The sequence below is a fragment of the Pleurodeles waltl genome, chromosome 10 (genome assembly GCF_031143425.1).
Source record: "Pleurodeles waltl isolate 20211129_DDA chromosome 10, aPleWal1.hap1.20221129, whole genome shotgun sequence".
Taxonomy (NCBI): Eukaryota; Metazoa; Chordata; class Amphibia; order Caudata; family Salamandridae; genus Pleurodeles; species Pleurodeles waltl.
Window position 1 is genome coordinate 941,826,689 of NC_090449.1, and position 15,225 is coordinate 941,841,913.

Here is a 15,225-nt window from a genome sequence, read left to right on the forward strand (position 1 = left end):
TGTTATTTGCCATTGGAGCACATTGTTGTCTTTAGTGGACTTGGGCCAGTGGCGATTTCCACTGACGGTAAGGGTCATGTACGTGGTGGGTGTGACTTTCATCTTCTGCAGCATTGCTCAGTTAACTCCTGAAACTGCTGCTAGCAAGACCTCCACGGCCTGAGCTGCTGTGTACTGCCTCTGGGAGCTATCATGCCACGTCCTGTAGGTAATGGGGCCCCGGCCTTCACCCCTGAAGAGCTGGAGAAGCTAGTGGAGGAGGTCCTACCCCTAATGGACAGCTATTTGGTGCACCAGAGGAGCAGGAGAGTCCAATGTCATACCAAGGTGTGAAAGGTGTGGTGAATGAAGGTGTACCTTCTATGTAAACTAGTGAAGGTGTTGATGCATGCAGATGTTATTCTGTGAAGGAGTGTGAGCTGAAAGGATGGGATTGTGTGCCTACTTGTGTTACTGATGTGTTCTGTCCACTACTATTGGTATGGTGCATGTCAACATGACTTTCTCCTTTTGTCTGTGCCATCCATGCAGGTCAACGCCCATCAGAAGAAGAGATTCTTGTGTGCCATCACCAAGCAACAGCGGAACCTGGGGGTCCACAGCTGGCAGAGCACCCACTGTAGGAAGCAGTAGGAGGACCTGAGACACTGGGCCTGGAAGACTGCAGAGGCCCAGTTGGACATGTCCTCCCATCTAGGGAGGGGTCAGACCTTGACCTCCCCCCCAATGGCCTGCATTTTGGCGGTGGCCTTCTATGAATTGGATGGGCATTTGAGGGCAGCTCAGCAGCCACAAGGGGATAAGTACTGACAGAATCCATGCACTTTCCTCTGATCGTTTACTGTATGCTGTCTAAGTATTGCAGCTGTGTAGATGGTGTAGGTGCTACAGGTATGTTGACTACTGGGAATACATGGTACTCAATTACCCAATATACATACACAGAGGTGGCCATTGTAATGTCCATGGGAACATGTTGATCACCTGCATACAGCAAATAGTATGACTGCATGTGGAAATGCAGGTGTGACTCTACTCAGCCATATATAAGCCTTCCCTGCTGTGTCATCCTTCCCACCTAGAGTCCCCAAGGCCATTCATCCAAATGGTGTCATGTTGCTCTAAGGTGTCTGACCACTCCTATTTCACAATATCTGCTCTATATACAACATTGGGTCTGACAGATGAGTTACAGGGCCAAGTAATCCAGTGTCCTGAAATATTTGTACAGTTCATGTGAGGCTGTCATCCAAATCTGGCTTTTGTTATGGACAACTTAGTACTGTCCCTATGAGGTTTGAGGAGGTGTCCCCATCTTCATGCCCTATTCCTACAATGGGGAATGGGAAGTTTGATAAGGGTGGACATCCTACAGTGTGGAACTCATGTAGTCCATTAGACCTTCACTTTTCATGGTATTTCATTGACATGTTTAAAAATGACCTTGTATCCCAATGTGTTTGTTGTAGAGAAGGCAAATGGCTAGGCTGCTTAACCCTTAGTCCATATGTATTGTGAAATTCTAGATAGGCTAATGTCATACCTCTATGAGTGCAGTATATGCTATTTGCTGCCTACATCATCTGTCAAGTGATACCTTGTGTCTGATTATATTTTGTTGCCTACTTTTTCACAGACTTATCTTAGCTGATCTGAGGCTGTTTGGACAGTTATGGTTATGGTTATGGTTATGCTTATTTCTGCCTGACTTAATTGTGTAGCAGATGTTCCATGTCACATACACCTGTAGGTGTTGTGGGATATGTTGTAAGTGAAATAGCTTTCCTCTAGGTGCATGTGTCATTCATGGGTACACTGGTACTCAGTTGTGTAAGTGGTAACTCTGTACTTAGATAGTGAGGATCACATGTCAAGACAGTTTTAAGTGATGTAGGTGTTCTTATGTTATCGTGTAGAGTCCTCTATACAGCATGTCTGGTGGAATGATATAAGCCCTTCACGCACAATGTATAGTGTTCATAGTTTTGTTGGTGTAACTATGCTCCCTGTGGTTGTCTGTGGATGTATCCTGTGTGCTAGGTAGCCCCCAAGTGCAGTGCACAGAGTTGTTGTATATGTGATATTGCATCTGATTAGTGGGTGCAGAAACTCCTAATGATTCTATAGCTAGTATATAGATAGATGTTTCTCAAACATATACTGGGAATTAGTGATGCCCACTGTATGGAAATACAGTATTCCTCAGAAATGTATGCCATTGTGTAAGTAATGTACAGAATGATCAGTTAGGCATGTGATTGGAAGACAAGATGCTGTGTCGTATGTGAAGTGTGATGACTTACCTTTCATGGAACATGACGTCTGGTGATGGACTGGGCAGGTGTGGAGTCAGAGTATGCATGATATTTTATCAGTCCCTCTGCATTTCCTTGGACTGATGCTGTGATGGACAGTGATGAGCTGTATGGGGATAAATGTTTTAGTTTCACCAATCCATCTAGCGCATGATGCTTTTGAGTAAAAGGTGATTTGATGGGACGCTCAAGTAGTGGTAAAATGGTTGGCATATGTTGTCAGTGAGACTGTTGTCAAATAGGAATGTTGGAAGTATCTTCTTGTGACATGATGTAGGCTATGAAGGGTATTTTACTGGGCCTTTCCTAGCAAGAGATCTATAACACTCTTGTGCATGTTGTGATGTTTGTGTGTGTGAAGATTGTGATGACATTCTCTCTCTCTCTCTCTCTATCTCTCTCTCTCTCTCTTTGTTTATGTGCATCAACATCAGCAGGCGAAGGAGACAGGCCATAGGTGAGTGAGGAAGCAGCTGGCCACAGGACCCGGAATGCTGAGACCACTGACAGTGAGGGACCCAGTGGCCCGTTTCCTTCACCTGCCACAGTGAAGATAAGATCTACCTCATCTTCCTCAGAATCCTCCTTCAGGGGACACTCCCATGTGGTGGAATACCCTTCTGGGATTACCCCAGCACCATCTTTGTCCACCAACCTCCTTTTTTCTACCACTGCCTTCCCTGTAGCTTCCCACCCAGTTGGTTATAAGTACTCACTCAGGAGGGTGGGTGTCTCCTTTGCCGCAAGCACTTCTGCCCTGCCCCTCTCAGCCATGCTGCCCTCTGTAAGGAGGCTATTGACCTCCTGAGGTCGATCTCTGTGGGTCATTCCACCATTGTGAATGCCATCCAACTAAAGTCCAATAGAGTAATGCATTTCTGGAGGGCATTCACGGTGCACTGGCTGGCCTACAGAGTTCCTTTTATGCTCTGGCCTTCACACTGATGGCAGCCAGTCACCCTTTGTCTTCTGTCCCCCTTCCACCTTTCTCTTCCCAATACCAAACCTCTCTTCCCCGACCCAGCCAAAGTAGACAGATAGACAAGCATGTATCTACCTCAAGATCCAAGGGTAGCTCAGACAAACAAAAGCACCACAAGAAACACCACTGATATGCACACAAACAATGTACACCTGCAGACACAGCAAATAGTCACAACCTGCCCTGACACCCCAAACCCCCAGCATCAATACACCAGACACACATGCAGACACCACAGCATCATTCACAGATCCAGCCACTACACCTTTCTTACCCACAGACAACACAACAGCAGGCCCTCAGACATCAACCCCAGTCACCACATCCACAGACACCACAACCACTAACACGCCTACATGCAGCACATCCACCATACCGGCACTCAAAACCCTAACAGACAGTCACCCACCCACCACGGCATCCCCCAACACCCCCACTCCCCCTCAGTCCTGTACACATTAACAATGTAATTCGCCCACCCAACAGACACCCACCTCCCACAAGCATATCTCCCACACACATGCACCTATGACATCCACACCGACACTTCAGACAACCACTCTCTCACCCTCCACTCCCAAACCCCCTTCTGATGACCATTCCTGTGTATGTAAAAAAAGTTTTCCTTTCATATTTTGATCTTTCCTCCACTCCTCCTCTCTTGTGACACCCCTAAACGCTCCATTTCCCTTCCCAGGCCTCTCCCTTCCACTTCCAAGACCTCCCCTGCCTCCCCTGCAAGTACCCATGCCCCTCCCCTGCCAAGAAGTCTACCCCTCCTTAGAGTACCCAACTCTCCCCTAAGCCTAGGCCTAAACCCCCCTCCCAAGCCCAAACCCAAAGGTCCCCCTCCCAAACCAAAGCCCAAATCCCCCCTCCTGCTCCCCAATCCCTGCCCACTTGATACCCTTATCAATGGAGGTGGCATGGCAGTCAGGAGTCAAGTTGGGGGCACACGCATGTGCATTGTGTGCATGTTGCACATTGTCGTTTTGGACTGGCCTCTGGCCTTGGACATTTTTAAATTATTTATTCCTTTATTATATGAATGAGCCAACCAGTTGTTGGTTTCAAAGTTACATCTTTATCCTGCATCTCTTTTGCTAGGGAATATCTGTTCCTGGCTGACATTGTTTGTGTGTAAGTATTTGTGTGTAAGCGGTGGTTGTGCTACCTGTTTTGTTTGGGTAGCATGTGAGGTTGTGTGCAGTGCATTTGTCCCCCAGTAATGAGTGCGTGTTGTGTGATGGGCATGTTGAGACATGCTGTTGTGATGGTATTGAGTGGTGTTTGTGTTGACATGTGTTTGTTGCAGTGTAGTGTGCCTTTGTGTGCTTGGACTGTGTGCATGAGCAAGAGTGGTGAATAATTTGTCAGAAACGTTGTGACGTGTGTTTGTCAGGGTATGTTGAATGCTGTGTTGTATGGTTGTGTGATAGTGTGTGTTTGTTCCCTGCTGGTGGTACTTTGTATTGTATGTGTGATTTGTCAATGGGTAGTGTCTGTTGTGGGTTCTTGCCAATGCTTTGATGGTGCTGCGGTTATCACAACCGTTGTGGTGTCATCTGGTGGTGTTGTGTGTTGCTGATGTGTGACTGTGCCGGTGCTGTGTTTCTGGGGGTAGCTGTGTCTTATTGACATGTTTGTGTGTGATGGCTTTAGTGTGTGTACTGTGTTTGTGTGTATGTGACTATCTGTGGATGTGGGTGTCTGTGTGATAACGTGTGTCACCATCGTCCCCCATTCCCAATTGGTTTATGGTGTGTGAGTAGGTACTTTGACATTTTACAACAGTGACAGGTAAGTGTGTGTACTCACGGTACCTGCTGTCATTGTCGTCACAGATTCCATAGTCGTTGGAAGAGCAGGACAGCAGGAAGATGTGTAGCTCTGGTTCTATGGGGGCTCCAGACAAGTATGACTTCCTGAAGGTGAGTGTCTCCTTTTATTCAGTTGGTTTCTGCTTGGGTTTCCGTGGTAGTACGATCGCGGCAGAAACCTTGGCGGTGTGCAACCTAGTAATCTGTCCAGCAGAAACATATTCTCCACTTGCCTGCAGGTGCCTACCATCGACCATGGCGGCTAGACCGCACTGGTGGAGCCGGCAGTGGTTTGGCTGACTTTTGTTGTGAATACCGCCATGGTCATAATTTGGTGGTCTTCTCCACCAGCCTGTTGGCGGTATGACCCCCACTGCCAACATGGCAATCCTAAGACCACCAGACTTGTAATGAGGCACATAGTTTGTTTTTTCAGAGCAACATTTTATAATCTCTTGTTCAAAATTCTCAGGAGAACTAACTGTGCTCTCTTCCTAAATACCTGAACCTACAAATTCGTCATTCTTCCTAAATGATCTTCAGGACCAAAGAACCAAAACTGCACATCCTCACAAGCATTTTCTACCTCTTGTTCGGTACCATGCAAAAGTAGTCTATTCATGTTTCCTAAACATGACGCTGGAGTCTTCACAAAGTAAAGTCTCCTAACTAAACTTCTTATTTTTGAATGGTGTACTTCCAACATTTGAAAGTGATGAAAGGTGTGTTGGCACACTTTCTTCGATAAACATGCCAATGAATTTCTTGGTAAATTACAACACTTTCTTACTTTGCATGGATCTAATCCTTGCAAAATGGACATTTTGTGCTTGAAACTTCTACATGGAAAGTCATATATAAAAGTTCGTCATAAATCACTGCATTGCTGCCGAGTGCTACACATACTGCTACAGTTTAATTTGTAAACAAGGCCCGATCTCCACCTTCTCTGAACCTCTGCAGCTATCACCTCTTCCACATTTCTAGGAACAATCTCCTCATTTTCAATGGGACCCCCATCCTTCATCTCAAAACATCGACCAGTTGAATCAACCGCATGTACTAATGTGTTCTCTTGCAAATAACCTTCTTCATTAAAGAAAGGTTCTGTACTTCCATTCACCCCTAAATATTTTGCAAAAATGACTTACATTGGTACAACTTTTCCTTTGGCTGTATGTCTTCATACAATACATAAGGAAAATGCCTTAACATCTACGTCCTCAACACATTTCTTTTGTTTCAGTAATTGTTTTCTCTTTTTATACTGCTTCATATTTTTCATTAGACTCTGAATTACCCTGCCACGGAACATTTTACTTCCAATTTCTTTCAAGGGTCTGCTGCCTTCTGGTTATGCTATGCCTTTCTTCAATGATTTCTTGCTCTTCATCTGACATGATTTTTGTCATTCTTCGGCTGATTTCAAACTTTCCTTTTTATGCACTTGATTTCGTAGACTTTGCAATCTCCCACAGATTACTTTAAGATTTTTTGGGGTTTTCTTACCAGAAGCTCCTTTCTCTTTAACACCATTGTCCACATGTTCTCTCTTTTGTTTCTGTTTTGTGAGTAGATAGTATGCCTTTCTCAGTTTCTTATGCCTTTCTGTAATACAAATAGATGTCTGAAAAGAAAAAATCAACATATTTACATTTGCATGACATACTGTTCAATAATATATGATAACTATTTAATTATAATACAAACAGTCACATCAATATCTGGTAGGCACGCTACATAGTTTACTTTTTATGTTTAAATCACTCTATGGGACCCTATTTTCTTACAGGCATCAGTGTCTGACTCACTGTTACACTTCATGCATCAGTGTGTGTTTGGGTATCTTACAGTATCTATAAGTGTGTGGCTCTGTATCTAATCACATACATCACTATGTCTCTGTTAGAAATGGGGTCTTTGGTTGGCAGTCAGGTTACCTCCTGTCCAAGTAAGGACCCTCTTTCTAGTAAGGGTAAGTCACACACAATCTAAATTATCCTGTGCCCACCCTCTGATAGCTTGGCACTGAGCAGTCAGGCTTAACTTAGAAGGCAAGGTGTAAAGTATTTGTGCAATAAATCATGCAATAGCACAGTATAACACCACAAAAATACACTACACAGTGTTTGGAAAAATATATAATATTTATCTGGTTAAATGCAGTACACTTTGAATTATCACTGTAGGAAATGATAAAAGAAGTCTTTAGTCTTTAAAAAGCAACAAATGTCTCTTGCAAGCACAAAGTACCTGGTTTGGGTTCAAAATCTCAGCAAGGGGCTGCAGAGGCAGAGATGTGTGGAAAATGGGGAGGTGTGTGTCAATTTTTCCGGGGTACACACACAATGCGTCGTTGAGTTTTCACGCAGGACAGGCTTTACGTCTATTTCTGGCATGTAGACTGTGATCCTCTTAGGGTTGCGGGGTTTTCAGACCACCTGGGACGATGCGTTGAAATCCTGGGCGTGCAGGACGAAGTCACAGGAGCTGCGTTGATCAGGTGAGCGATGCGTGGAATTTTCTGCTGCACAGACCCAAAGGTCAGCGCTGCGTCAATTCTTCTTGCAGAAAGTTGGGCTGCGTCATTCCGGTTCGCCTTTGTGTCGATCCAGTGGGCCTTGCGTCAAATTTCCTATCACAACGCTGGCACTGAGACGATCTTCTATTCGGGGAGCCGGGCTGCGTTGTTATGGTTCAGTGTGCAGTGATCTCACTGAGATGCAAGCTGTGTGTCATTTCTTGCAGGCTGTGCGTTGATTTTCACGGCACAAGGAGTTCTTTTGCAGAGATGAAGTCTTTTTGGTCCTGAGACTTCAAGGAACAGGAGGCAAGCTCTATCCAAGCCCTTGGAGAGAATTTCTCATCACACCCAGAAAGCAGCCAGGCAGCAGGGCATCAGCAAGGCAGTAGTCCTTCTCAGAAAAGCAGTCCAGGTAAGTCCTTTGGGCAGCCAGGCAGTTCTTCTTGGCAGGTTGCAGGTTCTGGTTCAGGTATTGTTCAGTAGGGGGTTTGGCAGTCCATTGTGTGAGGCAGGCCACTGTCCTTTCAAATGTAAGTGTCAGGCCCTCCACCCTCCCTGCCCAGAAAGACCCATTCAGTATGCAGATGTGTGCAGGTGTGACTGAGCATCCTGTGTTTGGGGTGGTCTGAGTGAAATGCACAAGGGAGCTGTCAAGTACCCTAACCAGGCGTGGATTGTAAGGCACAGAAGGAGTTAAGTGCAGAGAAATGCTCACTTTCCTACATTTCTAAAATAGTAATATTAAATCCAACTTCACCAGACAGCAGGATTTTGTATTACCATTCTGGCCATACTAAATATGACCCTGTTACTCCTTTCAGATCAGAATCTACCACTCAAATAGTATATGAGGGTAGCCCTAATGTTAGCCTATGAATGGAGCAGGCCTCACAGCAGTGTAAAAATGAATTTAGGAGTTTTGCACTACCAGGACATGTAAACGGCACAGGTACATGTCCTGCCTTTTATCTACATAGCACCCTGCCCTAGGGTTTACCTAGGGCCTACCTTAGGGGTGACGTATATGTAGAAAAAGGGGAGTTTAATGCTTGGCAGTTATTTTTAAATGCCAAGTCGAAGTGGCAGTAAAACTGCACACACAGGCCCTGCAGTGGCAGGCCTGAGACATGGTTAGGGGGAAACTTATGTGAGTGGCACAACCAGTGCTGCAGCCCACTAGTAGCATTTAATGTACAGGCCCTGGGCACATGTAATGCACTTGACTAGGGACTTACAGGTAAACTAAATAAGCCAAATGGATATGAGCCAATGTCACCATGTTTTAAGGAGAGAGCATATGCACTTTAGCACTGATTAGCAGTGGTAAAGTGTGCAGAGTCCTAAAGCCAGCAAAAATGAGGTCATAAAAAGAGAAGGAGGAAGGTAAAAGGTTTGGGGGTGACCCTGCAGAAAAGACATTTCCAACAGTCTCTATATACATTAGTGTATGTATAAGTATGACTCTCGATACATCAGCATATGCATCCGTCTATCCATGGGTACGTCAGTTGAAGCATAAGTGGTTGTGTGTTACTGTACCCATACTGATCAGTATGTAACTAGGTGTATCAATGGATGTATAAATGTGTCATGTGTGCTGGCAAACATGCGTTTCACCATTGTGTCTCAGTTTATCCATCAGTGACTGCCTGTGTATCCCATGATATATATCAGTGTGTACCTCTGTATTTTAGAGTATGGGTCAGAGTGTGAATGAGTGTGTTAGTGTCAGCATTAGGGTGTGTCTACTTTTCTAATTGAATGCATCGGTGTCTGGGTGTGTCACTTACTCATTATTTTACTGCATACATCAGTGTGTACTTCAGTGTGCAACTCTATGGATCAGTGCGCGCCTGGGTATTTTATCACATGGATCGGTGTGTGTCCTACTATCTTAGTATATGCATAAGTGTGAGCTAGCGTGTATCACCGTATGCAACTATTTGTGCCTGGGTGTGTCTGTGTATATTTAAGTCTGTTCTGGGTGTGTAATTGTGTGCATCAGTGTGTATACGGAGATCTAGCTCTATGCATGAGGGTGCCTCTGGTTGTCGCAGTGTAACCATCAGTGTGTAGCTCTATGCATCAGTGTGTCTCTGGGTGTCACACTGTAAATATTAGTGTCTACCTGAAGATGTTACTGTATATATGGGTGTATGGCTGAGTGTATTGTGTTTGAATGATTGAGCACAGCTATCCTAGTGTATGCATGATTGTATGCATGGCTTTTAAAGGCCTAGCAAACATGGGTCCCTTTCACGCCTAATAATGCATGAAAGGGTGTTCCATGGGTGTTTCTTGGGGAGTTCCTATTTCACTGCCTTGGAACGTAACAGAATCGGATGCATTCCCACTTTTACACACCTGGAAATCTGTTAAATTCCTGTGGCACTTCATGACTAGTATTAAACTGATGGAACAGGGACAAATAACATTAGTTCTCCCCACGTGTTCCTCTTTCTATATGTAGTTCATTCTACAGCACACATTGAAAGAGCAAAACACCATTAAATATTATTTTAATGTGAGAATGTGCCCCTATTGCATGCAAACACTCATCCATGCAGTGCAAGTACCTTTACACTATGGTAGAGGGGTGTCTGCATTGCAGCTAGGTAATAGTCTGTGTGGTAGCGCAGGATATACCTAGAAGAATGTGCCATACCTTCTTAACATGCTGCAAACCTCACCTTTTGTTTATGCTGCATAGTGCGGCACAAATGTGTGCAACACTACCCTGTGCCAAAACGTTCAAAATTAGGTCTCACACTGCACAAGTGACAAACTACTAAATGAAACTGTAACTCTTACTTTATAAATACTGACCATAGTCCATGTAACCTACATATAGGATACTTTAGATTTTACTAATTTACAGTAAAAACACACTCTAAGTTTTCGAAAGTGTTTATAAATGGAATGTAAAGTTGTCATTGCAAATCAATTTTAGGACGAAAAAATCATAGCTTACAAACAACTACTATTTTTCACTTTCTCACACAATAAATACTTTATTATACATTTTAAATAGAGTTTCAACACCTATTTACCTCTCTCTCAGGTTGTATACCTTTCTATATGTGTATACATTTTTCTCCATCCTATGTACACACACATCTCTGAATATATATTTGTATTTGTATTCTAATTCACATACCTCTTAAATAGCTTTTGATGATTGTTAAAACACTCTCCCAGTATCACCTTAACCCTTTTCTTTGTGTAAGCATGATTTCTCAGCATAAGAATGGTACACCACTCTCACTCCAAGGAAACCTTAATACATACCTTTTCAACTTTGCTATGAGTGATATGGTAGTTGTTAACAAATCAAAATCTGGCTTTCATTGTTATTTTCTATTATCCAACATCTGAATAGTTAGTGGTTGTTCACCCCTTGTTTCCCTTCTATAAAAAGTCCCATTTGGTAGTGTATACTACTGGAGTCATGACTCCGTCACGGCACTCAACCCGGCCCCCTGTGTAACTTCAGACCGGGGTCCAAAAATTTACTTACAAACACTTTTCAATCAATTGTTATACAGAAATAACATATAGTTATAATACTGAGTTGGAAAACATCTTTTTTTCCAACTCATAGGTGGTAATTTTGACATTAGTGGTAAAAAGCCCCTAACCGCCACGCTGACGGACACCAACGTGGTGACAAATTTCCCTTCGTCATTTTATAACACACACACACCAAACCGTCAGAATACAGCCATATACACAAATCCGCCAGCCCAAAGGTCAGTTGTAAACTGTCGGTACCAATACTTATACTGTTACGGCAACGGAACAATGGCCACCACATCATGACCCACGAATCACCATGGTGGACATTCAATGGCGGTAAACCATTGGCGGTACACACTGCTTCGCTCAGAATGGACACCCAAATATTAAACTACACAACACTGGCCAATTCAAACGACACACACCTGACACCCATACACACACCACACCCACCCACTCACACCACTATAAAACACACACCCACATTACCCACAACTCTTTACGAATACAAATCATTGCCACCAGACAGACATCAACACCACTGCGACAAATACACACACACCCATACATCCCACATGCACTCCACTATGCACACCCAATCACACCACCCAACACCCACACACTTACACACACCACACAACACCCATTGCCTCACAAAGGCACTCCCGTTTCATAGATGAGGAGTTGCGGGTCATGGTGTAGGAAATAGTCAGGGTAAAGCCACCGCTGTTTAGAGCACAGATACAGCAGATATCCATTGCAAGGAAGATGGAGATATGGCGGAGAATCCTGGAGAGGGTGACCACCGTGGGACAGCATCCAAGAACAAGGGATGACATCAGGAAGAGGTGGAACGACCTACGGAGGAAGGTGCATTCTGTGGCAGCAAGGCACCAGCTCACCATCCAGAGGACTGGTGGTGGACTCCCAGCTCCATCCCCCCAGCTCACAGCATGGGAGGAGCAAGTCTTGGCATTGCTGCATCCTGAGGGACTCACTGAAGTAGCCGCAGCACTGGACACTGGTAAGTCAACATTTACCACTTATCACCCCCTATACCTGCATGCCATCACACCCCCTCACCCTCACTCCCATCACTCTACTCCATCCCACACACTGCACCTACACATATGTCTAATCACAATGCCAAGCCCTGAATGCCATACCAATGCATGGACATCCCTCCCAGCCCGCATGGACACCCATCACCAAAGCATGCACAGCATAGGGGAACTAACAATCCCACAACACATCACCATACACAATCAAAAGTGGCAAGGCAAAAGCAACCATAGAGGGGAAGATAGGGATGTACATCATGTCACAGGCATGAAGCATAATACATCACTTACATCCCCACAGGTGCCCCAGCCAATCTCAGTAGAGAGGCGGTGCCACGACTATCCAGTCCCCAACAGAAGATGCCCCCAGTGATGACAGTAACTCTGGACTCCAGGATCTGGATCAACAACCTGGCCCATCAGGGACCACTGGTTAGTCGGTCACCCCAGCCAACTCCCAGTCCACCACAGATCCTCCCCCATCAGTTGCCAACACCACAGCACCCACCCAGTGTACTCACACCTCTGTCCCCAGGAAACGTCAATCAGCAGTGTGCCCACCTGTACAGGGACCCCAGTCCACACCTAATACCCAAGACAATCAAGGACTTGGTGTCAGTGGCAGTGGGCACACCATTCGGGGACAGGGGCACAGGGCAACAAGGACACTGGGAGGACCACCTTGCACCAGGGGGAGGACAGGACCAAGGACCTGACTCTCCAGAAGGCACTCACCAATGTCCTGGGGGCCTACCAACAATCCCAGGACATGACGGGCCAGATCATGAACAACATGCAGGAGAACAACCGGCTGGAGGAGGAACACCATCAGGAGATCAGGGAGGACTTGCAGGCCCTCAACACCACCATGATCTCCACAGCAGGGGTGATGGCAGACATGGCAAACATCATGAGGGAATGGACTGCAGAGCAGCAGGCCCCTACCACTAGCCAGTCTATTGACCAACCCATAACATCCGCTGCAGCTAGTGGACAGGAGGCCCTGCCACAGGACCACAGGCCACAAGCACCCCTCCCCTGCAGAAGGTGAACCACCCCACAAATGTTCCCTGTGAACCAGACAGAAGCCAGAGACACTTGCCAAGACTAAGACCACTGCCAGGAAATGAGACTCTCCTGATTGTCCCCCTTGTGTCCCACCCTGTCACTTTGTCCACTTTAAACTGCCCTTGCTCCCCTTCCATAGCCCTTATACACTGGACCTGTGCTACAAACAGACTGGAACAAGACCCTGGACTTTCCTTCACAATCACCCCATTCTATTGCACTTTACCCCTCAATTTTATAGCACTACATTAAACACCATTGAACACAATTTGAGTAACACTGTTTTTTGTGTCTTAAATGTGCATTTGTGGGAACAGTCACATCGAGTGCAAATGATCTGAACACTGTGATAGCTAACAAATAATGACCTGGAACTGTCTGTAGTTATCACATCAGGACAATGTTGTCATATCACCAACATCTGGAAAATGAGAAGCCATAGGTGACAGTAAGTTGAGATACAAAAGAAGTGAATGCCATCATGCCACAGGCACACAGATAAATCAATAGTCAGAGTAATGGTCAGTTCCACTGTCTCACCTGCTTGTCATTGGAAGTATTGTCGTATAACTGATGTTATGTTGTCCTCTTCCTCATCCTCTGCCTCCTTATCTTCACTGTCCTCAGGGTCCACTGCTGCCACAGGGTCATCTCCAGTCCCCTCCTCCTGAAGAAAAGGCACGTGTCGTCTGAGGGCCAGGTTGTGCAACATGCAGCATGCCACTAATATCTGGCAGACCTTTCCGGGTAAGTAGCACAGGGCTCCACCTGTCAGATGGAGGCACCTGAACATGGCCTTCAGGAGGCCGAAGGTTCGCTCGATTATTCTTCTGAGAATGAAGTTCTCCTATGTGCCTCATTATAAAGGTCCTCAGCCCCTGTCCTGGCATTCCTCACAGGGGTCAGCAGCCACAATAAGTTTGGGTAACCAGAGTCACCTGCAGGTATTGAGGGACAACATTTAGCTTTACACAATGCTATGGGAATAACACTTGAAGGCATACACTGACATACAGTGGGTGGGGGATCTGGCACACCTATCCTGTGCCTCTGTAGTTGGGCCATCAAATTTGGGATGCTGCTATTCCACAGGATGAAGGCGTCATGCACTGACCCAGGATACTTGGCAGTGATGTGGGAGATGTACTGGTCCAACAGGCACACCATTTGCACATTCAGTGAGCAGAAACTCTTACGATTCCTGAATACCTGTTCATTCTAGCAGGGAGGACTAATGCAATATGTGTACCGTCAATCGCACCAATTATATTGGCCATATGGCCCATTGCATAGAATCCTGCCTTTACAGTGGCCGAATCTTCCACCTGGGGGAAAGCAATGTAGCTGCACATGTGTTTCACCAGGGCAGACAAGACCCTTGCCAGCACAATAAAAAACATTGGCTGTAACATTCCAGCTGCCAAGCCCACTGTCACTTGGAAAGAACCAGTTGCCAGAAAATGGAGCACTGATAGCACATGCACAAGAGGGGGGATCCCCGTGGGATGACAGATAGCTGATATCAGGTCAGACTCCAATTGGGCATACAGCTCTGTGATTGTGGCCCTGTCCAGTCTATAAGTCAGTATGATGTGCCTGTACTGCAGTGTAGCCACATCCACAAGGGGTCTGTACACGGGGGTTCGTCTTCTCCTCCCATTCATCCGCAGAGGTAGACATCTAAGGTACACAAGAGTGAGTAGGCTGTCACAATTTGAACAATGGAACCACAACATCAGGGTACATGTTGCATTTATGTGATGGGACAGTGGGAATGACTAGGTATGTGCAAATCTAGGCAGTGACGCAGTAAAGGTTAATCTGATGGTTGTCCATCACCATGACATGGCGACCGCCTGTCCTGTATGTGGGGGCAGGTGGAAGTGAGGTAACTCCACTGATCTTGTGCGTCATGGAGGAAGGCAGCCTCGCCGTGCAA